Below are 18,701 nucleotides of genomic sequence, written 5' to 3' on the forward strand. Positions count from 1 at the left end.
TTAGGGTTCAGGAAATCCAATGTAATACTTTAATTCAACTCAAAATTTGGCTAAATGGGGTGGTATACAAACTGCCCTTTAGTTTTAAACAGAAACACTATGACACATAGATTTGAAAAATAGGTCCTGTGAATACCTATCTATTGTGGTGATGTGAGCAGCAAAGTGTTGTGGGATTGATTTTAATATTAAAAGTGTTACTGAAACACCAGGGGTTTGGTCTAGGTCCTGCTGCTTGCAGCACAGAAAGCCAATGACTGATATGACAAGTACTGCCAAGGAAGAAAGTTTTAATCAGGTGCTGCAGCTGAAAAGATGGGAGATCAGTCTCAACTCCATCTTCCTGACCGCTAAAATTAAGGGGTTATATAGCAGGGAAGAAATGTAGCAATGTGTAAGAAAAAAGGAACTAGAGAGGGGCAAGGAAGCAATCAGGATGAATGAAGGGCCAGGCTTTCATTGGCTGAGATGATCTGGTGAGTTTCAGTTCTTTGATACTTTTTGAGAGGTCTAGGGATCCTTTCCTAAGGAAGCAACTCGGATAAAACAAATGTAAGTTTTAGGTTTTCAGACCAGAAGGGTCAATTTCTATGGTTGGGACTACTGAGTCAATTTCAAAAGCGGCAACCACTATCTGGTTTCAGGTTCATTTACCACTTAAATATCAACTCCTAGTTACCATCTTCACTCACCCACCTACCCCAGAATGTAAGCTCCATGACAGTAGGATTCCTTGTGCTTAGAATGGAGCCTGACACAGAAGATGTGTAAAATAATATTTGTTGAATTTACTTCTCAAATCTATATCTCCTGCACAGACCAATTTAAACAGCTTCAGGTCTAACTTTATCTTCTGAACATCTCCACTTGCACACTCCTCTCACACTCCAAACTGAACACACTCCAAACCAAAATGCATTATTTTTCCCCACAGCCTGTTTTCCTTGTATTCTTTAGATTGGTACCATCATCAATCACATAATAACTAAGTCCAGGTGAGTCAGCTTCTTAGGTATCACCAGATACCTCTTCCTCACCATCCCTTCTGAGATAATTTAGGTAACCGTCATCTTTTAATTTAAGGGATTGCCACCTGTCTTACTACCATCTTCCAACATCTTTGAAAATATTGTTTTTCCCCTAAAACACAAATCTGTTCCTACCAGCCCTTCCTTATAATCATCCCAATTGCCTGTGGGAAAGAAACTAAATTCCTCAGCATCTACCAGGCCTTTCATTTGTGCCTACTTCTCCCACCTGATCTGTCTCCCAATCTGCAGACTTCAGTCATTCAAAATGAGTATTCTCAGAACATTTCATGTACTCTCACATCTCTGGAACCTTGTCTTTGTTGCTCTCTCTGCCTGGAAATTAATTCTTATTCCCAGTTATCCCTCCCTCCTGGCAGAGTCTTAATTCATCTTTAAAAATTCAGCTCCTTTCAAACCTCTGCCATCACCCTTCAAGACTCTTAGGGGTTCCTTCTTTCATGAACCTCCACAGACTTCCATTTGGCCTTTACCACGCTGCTGAGCACTTTGAAGCCTAAGGCTGTTTTCATTTCAGTTTCTTTAGCAAGCAACAGTATATCTCATTGTTTTTGTTGAGTAAAGGAAGGAATAAATGCTAGAGAGAGATGTCATTCCAGTTCAGTGCCCATCATTCACAGATGGAGACCTGAGGCCCAGAGAGGAGACATGATTTGAGGAAGGCTAAAAGACCGAATAGGGCCGGGTGAGGTGGCTAATGCCTGTAATCCCAGCACCTTGGGAGGCTGAGGTGGGAGGATCACTGGAGCCCAGGAGTTCAAGACCAGCCTGGGCAACATGGCAAAAACCCATTTCTACAAAAAACACAAAAATTAGCCCGGTGTGGTGGCACGTGCCTGTAATCCTGGCTACTCTGGAGGCTGAGGTGGGAGGATCTCTTGAGTCCGTGAGATCAAGGCTGCAGTGAGCCGAGATCGTGCCACCGCACTCCAGCCTGGGTGACAGGGCAAGACCCTGTCTCAAAAAAAAAAAAAAAAAAAAAAAAAGAAGGGCCTGGGCTGCAACACAGGCCTCGGGGACAAAGCCAGTGATTTTTAAAAAAATTTATTTATTTATTTATTTTATTTTTTGCTATGAAACAAGCCACATTTACAGATATAACCGACTTGGGATTGTTACACTGATGTCTAGTCTCGGCTTTATTTCAACCCTGGGAGCTAGTAAGCATCCCTTACGTTGAAGTTCATTGTTTTTTGTTTTGTTTTGTTTTCAGGCTCCGGTGTTTGCTGAAGAGTCAACATTCTCCTTTTGTGACTTGGGACTACAGGATTCCTCCTCATCCCTCCACACCTGAGAAGAGGGGCCTCTCTCTGAAAGATTTCTGCTGAGGACCCCCATTCCTGCTGGGTTCCAAGCTGTGTCTCTGGAAACCGTGGCGCCCTCAGGTCAGCCAGCTCCCGAGTGGATGTGGGGTTGGGAGCGGCTCTTAACAGACCAGGATAAAACTCAGGGAAGCGCCTTCAGCTGCACCGCAACACTCCAGGACGCTCAGAAGCAATTACTACAGGCGAGGTTCATTCACCTCTCAGGCCTGTGGGAACAACAGGACGGGCTGTGGCTTTCGAACTGGCTGTCGCTGAGAGGCCAGATCGGAGGACCTGCTCTGCCTGAACCACTTCGCCTTTCAGTGAACAGAGGGACTTGGCCACCGAAGCTCCGAGACGCCCGGAGGCGCAGCGCTGGACGCGCTGACAGGCGAGCGCCCACGGGTCGCGTGCTTCCCGGCAGCCCGGGGGCGGGGCCTCAGACCACGCCCCCGCCTTATGATTGGTCCCTTCGAAACAGGCGGCGGCGAGCGGCTACTGACCCTGAGGCCCAGGCGGCGGCGGCGGCGGCGGTTGGTCAGGGGCGTGTTGGCTCCGCACAGATTGAGCCGAGTTGTCGCCCCGCTGGGAGAAGTGACCCTCCTGCGCCTGGTGAGTACTTCCCTGTTTGTCTTCTCTTTTCCTGGCGAACTTTTACTCGCTGTCTCGGGGCCTCCGCGCCTCGCCTGAGGGCTCCAGGAGCCCCCAGCTGTCTGAGGCCCCGAAGCTGAGGTTTGTTGGGTCTCCCGGCTGCGGGAGCCAGGACGCTCTGCGTTTGCCTGGCTGCGGCAGTCGCGTGCTCTGATTGGCTCCTGGGGACGTCAAGGTGACGTTGCGCCTACCTTCACCTGTCCACCCAAGTGCGGAGAGAGGGGCGACAGATGTGCGGGGCGGTTGGGGCTGCTGGTGTGGGCGAGCTCAGCTGGGGAGGAGGGATCCAGCCGCTACTCGCCCTGCTTTAAATCCAGAGCGGTATCAGAGCCCGAAGCTACTGTGGGGTCTTCAGGGGCACCCTCATCCCTAAGCGCCTGGCACTTAGAGGGTCTGTTTTTTTCTGTTCATCATCCTCGGAAAGAATTGATGAAGTCTCTGGCCCTGCAAAGAGAAAGAGACAGACAGTTATTCTTGCCCTCTAGCAAGGTTTATAGGCTCTTCCCTGTTTTTTCTCCCAGTCCATGCAGGGTCTAGAACGCCCACATGTGCGGAACTGGGGAATAGAGCTGGAGACCCTGCGCGATGCCTTCCGCCCACAACCCTCAGTTTGGAGGACTGCCCGGGGAGAGGCTGGCAAAAGAAAGGGAAGGCTTGTAGAGTGCCTTGGAAGTCAGAGGAAAGTTCTGGAGGGCGTGCTCCTCTATGCAGTCACCCCTGGTTCCTTTCCTAATCTTTTCACACCGAGGGATTGAATGTTGTAAATTTGAGTGCTTTGTGGCATGGCATGGTGGAATAGCTGATCCCCAATGGTTGCAAAGAGATGATTTTAGGTCAGAGCCTGGGTTTTGCTTCGCTTGTGTGGAGAGCAAAAAACAAACAAAAACAACAAGAACAACAGAACCGCTTTGTGAATTGCTATTTGATCGCCTGTCTTGGCACTTAAATGATTAGAAATTGAAATTCTCACCACCTCAGATTCCCTTTGGGAACAGATTGGAACTGTTTCAAATGACAGAAGTGGAAACTCTAGTGATCTGGTGTAGATGCCGATACCTGTTGTCTGACTCATCTGTTTCAAAATCTCATTAGAAACCAACTGTCATTGAATAGTAGGTGTTTGCTATCTGACATTGAATTAGAAGTAGTAATTTTTTTTTTTTTAGCGTGACAGAGTTGCTAAGCATGGGGGCTCTGAAATCAGACTTCATTGGATATCTGACTTTAGACACATTATTTAATCCTTCTAAGCCTAAATTTCCTAGTCTGTGAAAGAAGGTTAATAATAGTTCTTACTTTATTAATGAGAGGATTGTTGTAAAGATTAAATGAAATTCCACGTAACTAATTTAGCACAGTGCCTGATACATAGCTATTATTATTTCTCTGCTGTTTAACTTAGACAAAAAGTTTTGAGCTGTCCCCAAAGGATGGGGAGAGGTAGAAGGTAAAGGCAGTACCAGAGATAGGGATAATTATTGTTTATTGACTAAATTATACATGTAAAGCATTTAAAACAGTATCTGACACATCATAAACACGTGGATTACTATTTATCAAACACATCATTATATATCAGGTATTGTGTTCTTTACTTACATTATTGTTAAACCTCTTAGTAATCCTGAAATGTAGTTCCTGTTATCTTTTTTTTTTTTTTTTGAGACAGAGTCTCGCTCTGTCGCCCATGCTGGAGTGCAGTGGCGTGATCTCGGCTCACTGCAACCTCTGCCTCCCGGGTTCAAGCGATTCTCCTGCCTCAGCGTCCCGAGTAGTTGGACTCCAGGCGTGTGCCACTACGCCCAGCTGATTTTTATATTTTGGTAGACACGGGGTTTCACCATGTTGGCCAGGATGGTCTCGATCTCTTGACGTCGTGTTCCACCCGACTCGGCCTCCCAAAGCTCTGGGATTACAGGCATGAGTCACGGCGCCCGGCCGTTATCTCTATTTTATAGGGGACAAAACTGAAGCTCAAAGAAGGGAAATCACTTACTAGGGTTCACCTGGAATTCAGTGCAGGCTTTTTTCTGTGTTACACACCTTTATATTCCTAACATTAAGTAACTTTCCTGCACTGAATTGTCAGTGTGACCCAGATTAATTTCTGCTGTGGGTATGGGTTTATTTTGAATACATTATGAATTTTAAAATAATGAGAAATAACTTGTGATGGTAAATCAAAATGTGTGATAAAAGAATAGTGTCAACAAAATGCATGCTATTAGTAAAAAACCAGTGATATTTTGGAGTTTTGATGTTTGGAGAATGGCCACTTCAGAAATGATGTTCCTAATTTATATTTTGATAAATAGAAATGATGTTTGGAGAATTGGTTATTTCAAAAGTAGTATCTCCTCATTTATATTTTCTCATTTAATTTTCGTTTATTCACTATGTTTTTACTAAGCTACTCTTCCTTTTTTTTTCTATCAATTTAAGTTTGGAGATAATAGGAAAGGTTCAGTAATTTGGATAGATTACAAAAGAGCTTGCTGTTGATGATGAGGAAAGTAAGAGATTAAACTTAATATGTATTCTTATGTTTTACTTTCTTACAGTAACGTGTGTATTTTACTTCTTATTATTGCTTTTCATACTTTGATATTGGATATACCAGTACCTATCTAATGAGTCATGCAATGGACATAGAATCTGAGAGAATAGGAAACTTGAGTCTGTTGGCCAATTTGTCTCACATTGAGTTTCTTGATTTTTAATGAGAGTTTAGTTGTCATAGAGAAATGCTTCAGAAGTAATGTTTATGAGATACAGACCATAATTATAACTGTATTTCTTTAGCGTTTCTCCTAAAAACTCAGAAAGTGTTTTCATTTGATTACATTGTTACAGAGTAGGTAGGGTGCTTTGGTTAACAGAAAGCCACCATGTATTTCATAAGGGTGTTACAAATTTCCAAAGAACTAGAATGTAATAAAATGTAGCAGCCTACTAAATGTAATGTCATCTTTGCCTCTGTAAGCATCCTAGAATTTATAGTATTATGACCATCAGTCATGTGCTGGATATTGCTGAAGTGGTGACTCATAGAGACTTCCGCCTACTGTCATACAACATAAACGTTTCTCTAAGAAAGTATAATATTAGCTATGGTGAAGGGCTCACTTTATATAGATAGTTAGCTGTTGAAAAAAAGTTTGATGTTCAGCATGTCTTCTTTGTTACACACACACAGAATTTAGAAAAGCACTGTGATCCCAGTAACATTACATATACTGTTCTACAGGTTGCTTTTGTTCACATAACAAAATAGACATCTTTTCATATCAGTGCATATAGCTCTATGTTATTCTTTGAAGTGGTTAAATGAGTCTGCTGTGTGAATGTCTCGTTAGTTATTTGAGCAGTTCCCTGTTAATGGATAGTTAGATATTGTTCTTATATTTTTTATGTTAGTGTTTATATATGTTCCCATACATTCTTTTAATCTATCATGTGTAAAGGCAAACTGATCTTAAGTTCGTTAAAAAAACTGTGTGCCACAAAATTTTTGACAAACTAAAAATTATGTCCAATATAAAATTAAGTTATTCAGGTTGGATCTCTGCCAAACATTTCAAAAGGAAAATTTCAAATAAAAAAGATTCTCAACAAAGTCTCTGTGTTTTTCAAATAACATGTAATGTTTTATTAAACTGTAAACATTTTATTTTTCTCTTAAAACTCTTTATCTGCAATAGAAGCATCTGTTGCATTTAGGAGTAATTCTAGTACTAATTTTAACTCTGATTTCATAGTGACATAGAAGAAATTAAGACTGTTAACCACCTTAAGGATCTTATTTTTAAAAGTATAGAGTGCAGCAAAATAGAAGCATATAATACTGCTATATCCCTAAATTGGGGAGATGATTCAGGGAAGACTTCGGAGGAATAGAATCTAGACAGGTAAGGGTGAGTCTGGAAAAGAGGTGTAAGAAGAGCATAGATGGATCAGCAAGTGCGAAGACCTAGAGGTGAAAGCATGGCGCTCAGAAGGATCTTTAACAAGTTCACTAAGGCTGAAGTGTAAGAGTCGAGACAGGGCTGGTGGGGATCCTACAAACCTTTGTTAGCTTGGTTAAGGAGTTTGGGCTTTATCCTGAAAACTCTGGGCAACCATTAAGGGTTATAAGCAGGGCAGTAGTAAAATGTCCTTGGATCAGAGTTGTGAAAAAATCATTCTGGCTGTGGTTCATGAAGAACAGGGTTGCAAGGCTGGAGAAAAGGTGACTGTTTCAGTAAACCTGGAGAAAGATGATGATGGCTTGAACTAGAGGAGTGGCTGTAGGTATTGAGAAAATTTAGAGGTAGAAGCAACAAGATATGGTCACTGTTCTGGCTGAGGAAAGATGGGGCAGGTGGAGGTGTGAGAGAGGAGGGAATTAAGAATGTCCTGGTAACTTAGTGAATTTTAATGGTGTTCCCTGAGATGGTAAACACAGGCAGCCTCTGTAAACATATAAATGAGTGAATGGATGGATGAATGATAGATGTACAAAGGCAGGACCATTTGATGAGGAGGAGGATGATAGTAAATACATAGCACTTGCAGTAGGTTTAACCTATCAGTTTTTTTCTTCTTTTGCATGCTTTATATAGCTGGTGCTCTTTTCTTCATTATTTCAACAGATTAGGTGTGCTGCATCTTCTAATTGTATATCATATTTTGGATACATATTACTTTCTCTAGGTCAAGTGTCTTGGCAAATCTTCCTTTCTTCACGTAAGATGTGTATTGGTGGCAGCCGCGGGAGGTCCAGACACAGGTGGCCATGGAACTCGCTGGTAATAGAGGACACATCTCTTAACTGGGTTGCTCTAAGAACTGATGCCTAAACCATCTCAGCATGGCGTATAAAGGAGAAGGTGGGCATGGCCAGCCTCCCTCAGCTACACTGTCTAAGGTTAGCCCTGGAAGTCTTTACACACGTAGAACCCATACCCGTAATATATGTATGGCATCTGACTTTTTCTACCCAAATATGGGAGGTGTGGAAAGCCACATTTACCAGCTCCCTCAGTGCCTGATTGGAAGAGGGGATAAGGTTATAATTGTCATCCATGCTTATGGAAATCGAAAAGGCATCCGTTACCTCACTAATGACCTCAAAGTCTATTTCTTGCCTCTGAAAGTCATGTATAACCAGTCTATGGCCATGACCCTCTTTCACAGTCTGCCATTGCTCAAGTGCATATTTGTTCAGGAGAGAGTCACAATAATCCATTCACATAGTTCATTTTCTGCCATGGCCTATGATGTTCTCTTCCATGCCAAGACAATGGGGCTTCAAACAGTCTTAACAGACCATCCCCTTTCTGGATTTGCTAAGGTCCATTCAGTGCTTACAAACAAACTTCTAACTGTGTCTCTTTGTGACGCAAGCCGTATCATTTGCGTTTCTTATACTAGTAAGGAAAATACCGTACTACGAGCAGCACTGATTACTGAAATAGTGTCTGTCATTCCTAACGCTGTAGATCCTACTGACTTCACTCCAGACCCATTTAGAAGGCATGATAGTATAACTATTGTTGTCAGCAGACTTGTTTACAGAAAAGGAACCAATTTGGTTAGTGGTATTATACCCAAACTCTTGTCAGAAATATTCAGATTTAAATTTCATCATTGGAGGAGAGGGACCAAACAGAATCATTTTGCAAGAAGTTCCGGAAAGATACCAGTTGCACGACAGGGTGCATCTTTTGGGAGCTTTAGAACACAAGAATGTTAGAAATGTCTTAGTTCAAGGACATATTTTTCTTAATACCTCCCTTACTGAAGCATTCTGCATGGCGATCATGGAAGCAGCCAGCTGTGGTTTACAGGTTGTAAGTACCAGGGTTGGTGGAATTCCTGAGGTGCTTCCGGAAAATCTTACTATTTTATGAGAAACTTCAGTAAAATCTTTGTGTGAGGGATTGGAAAAAGCTATTTTCCAACTGAAGTCAGGGGCATTGCTGGCTCCAGAAAATATCCGTAACATAGTAAAGACTTTCTACACCTGAAGGAATGTTGTGGAGAGAACTGAAAAAGTGTATGACCAAGTATCGGTGGAATCTGTGTTGCCAATGGACAAACAACTGGACATACTTATTTCTCACTGTGGACCAGTAACAGGCTACATCTTTGCTTTGTTGGCTGTTTTCAACTTCCTCTTCCTCATTTTCTTGAGATGGATGACTCCAGATTCTATCATTGATACTGGAATAGATGCCACTGGGCCAAGGGGTGCCTGGACTCATTAATGTTCTCACAGTAAAAGAGGGGGTGAGAATATTAAGATATCTAAAACCAGGTAGAAGAGAGCCTACATTGTAAGATTTTAAACATTTGTAATAGTTGTATTAAGACTATGGAAAATAACCTGCTTTTTGGGGGCTTGTGTTTTTTATTAGTTTTTTATAAGTTAATTTAGTAAGTTATGCTACTTCTATATCATTCAGTGTTTTCTTTTGAGGGAAGATAAAAACTCAGGCAATTCCTGAGTGTAGAAACCTTGCACTTATTTAAAATTTAGAAGAGAACATTTAAACCATTCAGGTATTAAATTTTTCAGACTACTGAAATCCCTGTAGCAGAGATGTTTTAACATTATATTTTGAGAGCTTTGGGTGCTGAAGGGCCAAACGTTTTCTGGGCATTTTTTTGGCCAGTTTTTAATGTTATACCATTAGTTAGACACTCACTAGATGTTTACAAGTTTTCTTCAGGGAAGTACAACAACTATATGAACTATTTTAAGTCATGTTTATATACATTTATTAGAAATCTAAGTCATGCCTTTAAACATTTATTAGGTTCATTCAGTAGGTGTTAACATAAAATTAACAGGTTCCTTGAGTTAAGATAGTCCATCAGTTACCAGCACATTTTGAGCACCTGCTATATGTGGAGTGTTGAACTAGATGCTTCCTGCCGTTAAGGACCAGAAACGCATTAACTCTTTATCATTCAAATGGCTTATTTCATCATAGTCATGGTTGATATAAGATATATAGCCTACATGCCAAAAATGCTCATGCCAGTTAATGCCAGGAAAAAAATCACCAACACACTACTAGTACTTCTTTGATCCTGTTCTATGCATTCTTCTAGGTAGAGCCTTCATCTTCCGTTGTGTTGATGAAGGTATTTTTTGCTTTTTAAATACTAGGGACTGATATCACTGTTGATAGTGCAGAGAAACCCTCCATAATTAAGTTTTCTGTAAAAGCCTTCGTGTTTTCTGAGCAGAATGTACGAGGTGTGCCATCCCAAAACCAGCTGCTACCCTGTCCTTTTAATGTAAGTCACTCTCCTTTGCTGTGGCCTTGCTGATGTCTGATAAGTATTGTCAGTGTGCAAAAGGCTTTATTTCAGAATGTTTTATTTATAGCAAACCAAGTCTGAAAGTTTTAAGAACACAGTCTTTGTGGGTGGATGTTATTAACTGTAATTGTTGTTGCCCAGAGCCATGGGTTTTTTAACCCCAAATTATCCACATGGTGTGTATTATTCTTTGAACTTTTAAGGTTTTTGTGAGAAAAGGACTGTGAAATCAAAACAAGGAGCCACTTGTGGGTGCACTAGATAGATTCCGTCAGTATTGTGATTATGAGATTTTAAAAAATGACAAAATTCACAAAACTTACTACTTTCTAAAAAGTAACATGTCTGTTAACTGGTTGTACTGATATAAAAAGAAATATATTTGTGTTTTGTTTGCACTAAAATGCAAAAGCAAGAGTCCAGTTTTTAATATCTAGAAGTTAGGGAGTTCTTTTGTTGGAGAAAAATGGACTGATCTAAACCATTCATTCTTGTTGAGATTTTTATGTGTAGAAACTCACATATAAACATGAAATAACCACTGCCAATATTCACGGTAAAGTGAGAAACTATAACATTATTTTACTTAACAGGTTTTAAAGGCATACCACCGTTTTTCCTTATTTTTTGCTTAATTTTTTAAAATTGTCATTTAATTCTTAAATTGTCATTTATTTGAGATGGAAATGAGATTTAAAGTTAGTTGCCTTTGCATGTAAAATATATAACTTGCAAATTAAAATACTTTTATTTTTTTAAACAAGTGGAAGTAAATTTGTTTTACATAAATCTTAATTTTCAACTTTCCTAGATACTGTCACACGTGCCCATGTAAAGAGACCACCAAACAGGCTTTGTGTGAGCAAGAGAGCTTTTCAATCACCTGGGTGCAGGCGGACTGAGCCTGAAAAAGGAGTCAGCAAAGGGAGATAAGGGTGGGCAGTTTTATAGGATTTGGGTAGGTAGTGGAAAATTACAGTCGAAGGTGGTTTTTCCCTTGCGGGGCGGGGGCTGGGGTTACAAGGTGCTTGGTGGGGAACTTCTGAGACTCATTGTCCAGGAGAAGGAATGTGACAAGGTCAGTTGATCAATTAGGGTGGGGCAGGAGCAAATCACAATGGTGGGATGTCATCAGTTAAGGCAGGAACTGGCTATTTTCACTTCTTTTGTGGTTCTTCAGTTGCTTCAGGCCATCTGGATGTATACGTGCAGGTCACAGGGGATATATGATGGCTTAGCTTGGGCTCAGAGGCCTGACAGATACCTTAATTGTAACTGTCAGTGTTGCACTGGTCAGTATTTGGAAACACATTGTTCTACCCTGCTACTTACATTGATTTGAAAGTTAATTTACAGTGATGAGGAATTTATGAAAAATATATTTCTTTTGATGTTTCAAAAGGTTGCCCATGACAAACTGATTTGTTAAAGCACGCTACATGTTCAAAAATAAAGACCAGAATGACGAAAAAACCCAGAGTGTATTAGTTTCTAGTTACGGCTGTAACAAATTACCACAAATTTAGTGGTTTAAGACGACACAAATTCATTATCTTACGGTTTAGAAATCAGAACTCAGGGTCTTTCAGTGCTAAAAGGTGCTGACAGGGTTGTGCTGTGTTTGGAGCCTCCAAGGGAGAGTTCTTTTCCTTTCCCAGTTTCCGCTGACACCTGCATATTCCTTGGCTCCCTCCTCCGTCTTCACAGCCTGCAGCGTAGCACCTCAGATCTCTCTTTGATGCTCTTCCATCATGACTTCTCCTCCTGTCTCTTTGCAGCTGTCCTCACATCACCTTCGGTGACTCTGACCTTTCTGCATCCCTCTTGTTTTTCTTTACCCCCAAGAGAGGGTTCTTGGATCTCATGCAAGAAAGAATTCGGGACAAGTCCACAGAGTAAAGCAAAAGAAAATTTATTAAGAAAGTAAAGGAATAAAGAATGGCACTCCATAGGCAGAGCAGCTCTGCATCCCTCTTACAGGAACTCCTGGGACTACATTGGGTCCACTAGGAAAATCTCCCACCTCAAGAGCCTTAATTAATCTGAAAGGTCCCATTTGCTTTGTAAGGTCACATATTCACAGGTTCTGAGGATTAGGATGTAGACAACTTTGAGAGCCATCATTCTGTCTACTACACATGGAGTTTACTTAAGATGTAAAAATGTTTGTGCCCACTGGGGCAGTTGTATGAATTCCTGAGTAGCTCATTTATCAGAATCCTTGCCCCTTGGCAGAGCTGTTGTCCTGTTAACTTGGAACCTCTACCTACACAGAAACCTTAGTCATTTCTTTCTTTCTTTCTTCCTTCCTTCCTTCCTTTCTTTTTTTTTTCTCAGCTCACTGCAACCTCCACCTCCTGGGTTCAAGCGATTCTCCTGTCTCAGCCTCCCTAGTAGCTGGGACTACAGGCGTGTGCCACCATGCCGACTAATTTTTTTTGTATTTTTAGTAGAGACGGGGCTTCACCATGTTAGCCAGGATGGTCTTGATCTGATCTCATAATACATCTGCCTTGGCCTCTCAAAGTGCTGGGATTACAGGCATGAGCCACTGCACCCAGCCGTAATTTTTTTTCCTAGTAATTCCTCTGGTATATCAGGCAGCTCACTTGACATGCTAGCACCTTGACCGTAATCACTGTACATATTTTACCTGGAATATGTTGGGTGAGAGGCAAAATTATGTATCAATTCAGGTCACGTAAATAATAATAAGAAATAATAAATGATATCAAAAAAGGTCCCCCGGCAGACGCTGTTCACTATGTGGCTGCTTCTAAACTTTACTGTCACATTTCATCGATAGCAGAAACATTGTGGAGAAGGGAGACAATCAGTTTTTCCTAGGGGTTTTCACATTTCTCCTACAAAAACTGTTTCCTAAACTCCAGGCTTGAATACTTCTATCAACTCTATTTCCAATAGCAATCCAGGAAAACTTATGCTTGGCTAAGCAGTGTACAGGAATAGCTCAAAATAGTAAAAGGCACCATACAGGCAAGTAATAGGGAGAAATGTGAATTCAAGGGCTAAAGATATAATCAGAATTAATTCAGGCCAATCAGGAAGGGCCACTAGAAAGAGATGAATCAAAAAAGTTACAAGCCTAGATTAGTTAAGATCATGAAGCAACTCTCCAACTGTTTCTTCTCTGTCTCCTTTGCTGACTCCTTCGAAGTGTAAATGTTGGATTTTCACAGGTCTTGTTCTTAGACCCTTGTCACTTCCTTTTCCATTTCCCTCAGATGATGTCATTCTTTCCAATGGCTTTAACTCCCAAGTATTTGCTGACAATTTTTATCTCCTCCTGAATTTTTTTCTTAGTTCTAGATTCATATTTCCAACTGCCTACCTGACATTCCTACTTGAATGTCTTTTTTTTTTTTTGAGACAGAGTCTCGTTCTGTCACTCAGGCTGGAGTGCAGTGGTACAATCTAGGTTCACTGCAACCTCTGCCTCCCAGGTTCAAGCAATTCTTCTGCCTCAGCCTCCCGAGTAGCTGGGACTATGGGTGCTGCTGCCATGCCCAGCTAAATTTTGTATTTTCAGTAGAGACAGGGTTTCATCATGTCGGCCAGGATGGTCTTGATTTCATGACCTCGTGAACCACCCACCTTGGCCTCCCAAAGTGCTGGGATTACAGGCCTAAGCCACCGTGCTCGGGCCCTACTTGAATGGTTTTTTTTTTTTTTTTTTTTTTTTTTTTGAGACAGAGTTTTGCTCTGTTGCCTAGGCTGGAGTGCAGTGGTGCAATCTTGACTCCCTGCAAGCTCCGCCTCCTGGGTTCACGCCATTATCCTGCCTGAGCCTCCCAAGTAGCTGGGACTACAGGCACCCACCACCACACCTGGCTATTTTTTTTTTTTTTTTGGTATTTTTAGTAGAGATGGGGTTTCACCGTGTTAGCCAGGATGGTCTCGATCTTCTGACCTCATGATCTGCCCGCCTTGGCCTCTCAAAGTGCTGGGATTACAGGCGTGAGCCACTGCGCCTGGTCCTACTTGAATGTTTTTAAAGGCTTCCTGAAACAAACCAAAACACAGCACTCTTTTTTTTTCTTCCCCCAAGATGGAGTCTTGAGTCTTGCTCTGTCACTCAGGTTGGAGTGCAGTGTAGCAGTCTTGGCTCACTGCAACCTGTGCCTCCTGGGTTCAAGCAATTCTCCTGCCTCAGCCTCCCAAGTAGCTGGGATTACAGGTGCCCACCACCACACCTGGCTAATTTTTGTATTTTTAGTAGAGACGGGGTTTCACCATGTTGGCCAGGCTGGTCTTGAACTCCTGACCTCATGATCCACCCACCTTGGCCTCCCAAAGTGCTGAGATTACAGGCGTGAGCCACCACACCCAGCCAACACAGCACTCTTGACCCATGTATGCTGTGTATCCAGCTTCAGTTTGTTCATCACCCTCATCTCAGTAAATGCTGCCTCTGTCTCTGCTCAAATTCCCTAAGCCTGAAACAGTAGTTCTTGACACTCTGCTCTTACATTCCTCTCCCTTACCCCATCATCTCTGACAGTTGCCAAATCTGTTTGTTCTTAACTCCAAATATATGTCAGATCCATCTCCTTCTTTCCAGTGGAGACTGTTAGATTCTAGCTCAGTCACCATTGTTTGTCACTGAACTACTGCAGTGGACTCTTCCCTCTTCCACACTACTCTCCCATCTCATTTCTTATACAGTGCTTCTTTGGCTCTCACCTTTTCTACCCCTACTTGTTTCTTCTTCTCTCACTGTTTCCCTAGTTCTTTTTCCTACATATTCATCCACTTTTGCCCCTTTTCTCTGTTAAACGCATCACTGTTTCACTCCACCCTTTCTCTCTCTTCCTCGGATTTCCTTTAAAACTGTGAATTAGATCATGTCACTACTCTCTTAGTTAAAATTCATTAGGGGCTTCCATTGCATTTAGGATAATATCTGGTGGGGGACTTCAATAAACCACTGACAACACTAGACAGGTCATCAAGACAGAAAATCAACCAAGAAACAATGTATTTAAACTATACCTTGGGACAAATGGACTTAACAGATATATACAGAACATTTCATCCAACAACAGCAGACAGAATACACATTCTGTTCAACAGCGCATGGAACTTTCTCCAAGATAGACCATATAATAGGGCATAAAACGAGCCTCAGTAAATTTAAGAAAATTGAAATTATATCAAGCACTCTCTCAGACCACAGAGGAATAATACTAGAAATCAACTCCAAAAGGAACCTTCAAAACTGTGCAAACACATGGAAACTCAATAGCCTGCTCCTGAATGAGCATTGGGTCAAAAATGAAATCAAGATGGAAATTTAAATGTCATTTGAACTGAACTACAGTAGTGACACAACCTATCAAAACCTCTAGGATACAGCAAAGGCAGTGCTAAGAGGAAAGTTCATTGCCCCAAACGTGTATATCAAAAAGACTGAAAGAGCACAAACTAATACTCTTAAGGTCACACCTCTAAGGAAATAGAGAAACAAGAACAAACCAAACCCAAACCCAGCAGAAGGAAATAACCAAGATCGTAGCAGAACTAAATGAAATTGAAACAAAAAAGTACAAAAGATAAATGAAACAAAAAGCTGGTTCTTTGAAAAGATAAATAAAATTGATAGACCATTGGCAAGGTTAGTGAAGAAAAGAAGAGAAAAAATCCAAATAACCTCACTAAGAAAAAAAACAGGAGATATTACAACTGACAACACTGAAATATAAAAAATCATTCAAGGCTACTATGAACACCTCTATGCACATAAACTAGAAAACCTAGAAGAGATGGATACATTACTGGAAAAATACAACCCTCCTAGCTTAAAACAGGAAGAATTAGATACCCTGAACAGACCAGTAACAAACAGTGAGATTGAAATGGTAATTAAGAAATTACCAACAAAAAAGAAGTCCAGGACCAGATAGATTCACAACAGAACTCTACCAGACATTCAAAGAAGAATTGGTACCAATCCTTTTGACACAATTCCACAAGATAGAGAAAGAAGGAACCCTCCCCAACTCATTCTATGTAGCCAGCATCACCGTAATAACAAATCCAGGAAAGGACATAACCAAAAAAGAAAACTACAGACCAATATCCTTGATGAACATAGACGCTAAAATCTTTGTAATTGACAAAATACCAGCTAACCGAATCCAACAACATATCAAAAAGATAAACCACCATGATCAAGTGGGTTTTATACCAGGGATGCAAGGATGGTTTAACATATGCGAGTCAGTAAATGTGATACAGCACATAAACAGAATTAAAAGTAAAAATCACATGATCATTTCAGTAGATGGAGAAAAAGCATTAGGCAAAATCCAGCATCCCTTTCTGATTAAAACTCTCAGCAAAATCGGCATACAAGGGGCAAACCTTAATATAATAAAAGCCATCTATGGACAAACCCACATCCAACATAATGCTGAATGGGGAAAAGTTGAAAGCATTCCCTCTGGGAACTGGAACAAGACAAGGATGCCTACTCTGACCACTCCTCTTCAACCTAGTACTGGAAGTCCTAGCCAGAGCAGTGAGACAAGAGAAAGAAATAAAGGGCATCCAGGCCAGGCGCGGTGGTTCACGCCTGTAATCCCAGCACTTTGGGAGGCTGAGGCAGGTGGGTCACAGGGTCAGGAGATCGAGACCATCCTGGCTAACATGGTGAAACCCTGTCTCTACTAAAAATACAAAAAATTAGCCAGGTGTGGTGGTGGGTACCTGTAGTCCCAGCTACTCGGGAGGCTGAGGCAGGAGAATGGTGTGAACCCAGGAGATGGAGCTTGCAGTGAGCTGAGATCATGCCACTGCACTCCAGCCTGGGTGACAGAACGAGACTCCATCTCAAAAAAAATAAAATAAAATAAAGGGCATCCAAATCGGTAAAGAGGAAGTCTAACTGTTACTGATTGCTGACGATATGATTGTTTACCTTTAAAACCCTAAGGACTTCTCCAGAAAGCTCTTAGAACAGATAAAATATTGGGGGAACCTGCCCCCAATATTTCAGTGTAGGTTCTTTCTATTTTCCATGTGTCGGCTGGCTGAGAAATAAAGAGAGACAGTACAAAGAGAAGAATTTTACAGTTGGGCTGCCAGGGGTGACATCACATATCGGTAGGCCTGTGATGCCCTCCTGAGTCTCAGACCAGCAAGTTTTTATTAAGGGTTTCAAAAGGGCAGGGAGTGTAAGAACAAGGAGTAGGTACAAAGATCACATGCTTCAAAGGGCAAAAAACAGAGTTACTAATAAGGGTCTAACAACGATCACATGCTTCTGAGGGAACAGGACAAAGGGGAAAAGCAGAACTAATAAGGGTCTATGTTCAGCAGTGCAGGTATTGTCTTGATAAACATCTTAACAGAAAACAGGGTTTGAGAGCAGAAAACCAGTCTGACCACAAATTTACCAGGGCGGAGTTTTTTCCCACCGTAGTAAGCCTGAGGGTTCTGCAGGAGACCAGAGCATATCTCTGTCCTTATCTCAACCGCGTAAGACAGACATTCCCAGAGCAGCTATTTATAGACCTCCCCCCAGGAGCGTATTCCTTTCCCAGGGTATTAATATTAATATTCCTTGCTAGAAAAAGAACTTAGCAATATCTTTCCTACTTGCACATCCATTTATAGGCTCTCTGCAAGAAGAAAAATATGGCTCTTTTTGCCTGACCCCGCGGGCAGTCAGACCTTATGCTTGTCTTCCCTTGTTCCATAAAAATCGCTGTTATTCTGTTCTTTTTCAAGGTGCACTGATTTCATATTGTTAAAAAACACGTTTTACAATTAATTTGTAGAGTTAACACAATTATCACAGTGGTCCTGAGGCGATGTACATCCTCAGCTTACGAAGATAACAGGATTAAGAGATTAAAGTAAAGACAGGCATAAGGAATTATAAAAGTATTATTTGGGAGCTGATAAATGTCCATATTAATATGGAATCTTCACAATTTATGTTCGTCTGCTGTGGCTCCAGCCGGTCCCTCCGTTTAGGGTCCCTGACTTCCAGCAACAATAAAAATTCAGCAAGATTTCTGGATACAAGCTTAATGTACAGAAATCAGTAGCTCTTCTATACACCAACAGCAACCAAACAGAGAATCAAATCAAGAACTCAACCCCTTTTATAATAGCTGCAAAAAAAAAATGAATATACCTAACCAAGGAGTCAAAGACCTCTACAAGGAAAACTACAAAACACTGCTGAAACAAATCATAGACAACATGAACAAATGGAAATACATCCCATGCTCATGGATGGGTAGAATCAATATTGTGAAAATAACCATACTGCCAAAAGCAATCTACAAATTCAACACAATCCCCATCGAAATACCACCATCATTCTTCACAGAATTAGAAAAAACAATTCTAAAAT

At 41.3% G+C, this 18,701-nt stretch overlaps 1 protein-coding gene and 1 pseudogene across 9 annotated transcripts in view; both read left to right on the forward strand.

The window, feature by feature from the left end:
• The first annotated feature begins 2,262 nt into the window (after window positions 1-2,262).
• The window catches only part of GAS2L3 (growth arrest specific 2 like 3), a 55,110-nt gene continuing 38,671 nt past the window's right edge, over window positions 2,263-18,701 (forward strand). For 4 of the 9 annotated variants that reach the window (XM_063694235.1, XM_063694238.1, XM_063694239.1 and 1 more), the window contains exon 1: window positions 7,697-7,910. The gene's annotated coding sequence lies outside the window, so the exon portion shown is untranslated. Of the gene's footprint in view, window positions 2,966-3,525; window positions 4,117-7,696; window positions 7,911-18,701 lie in introns of those variants that run through there. The other 5 variants (XM_055358769.2, XM_055358767.2, XM_019037806.4 and 2 more) reach the window with 5 other exon arrangements.
• On the forward strand, window positions 7,854-9,339 carry LOC101144176 (phosphatidylinositol N-acetylglucosaminyltransferase subunit A-like; annotated as a pseudogene).

Source organism: Gorilla gorilla, chromosome 10, assembly GCF_029281585.2.
Source record: "Gorilla gorilla gorilla isolate KB3781 chromosome 10, NHGRI_mGorGor1-v2.1_pri, whole genome shotgun sequence".
NCBI classification, from domain to species: Eukaryota; Metazoa; Chordata; class Mammalia; order Primates; family Hominidae; genus Gorilla; species Gorilla gorilla.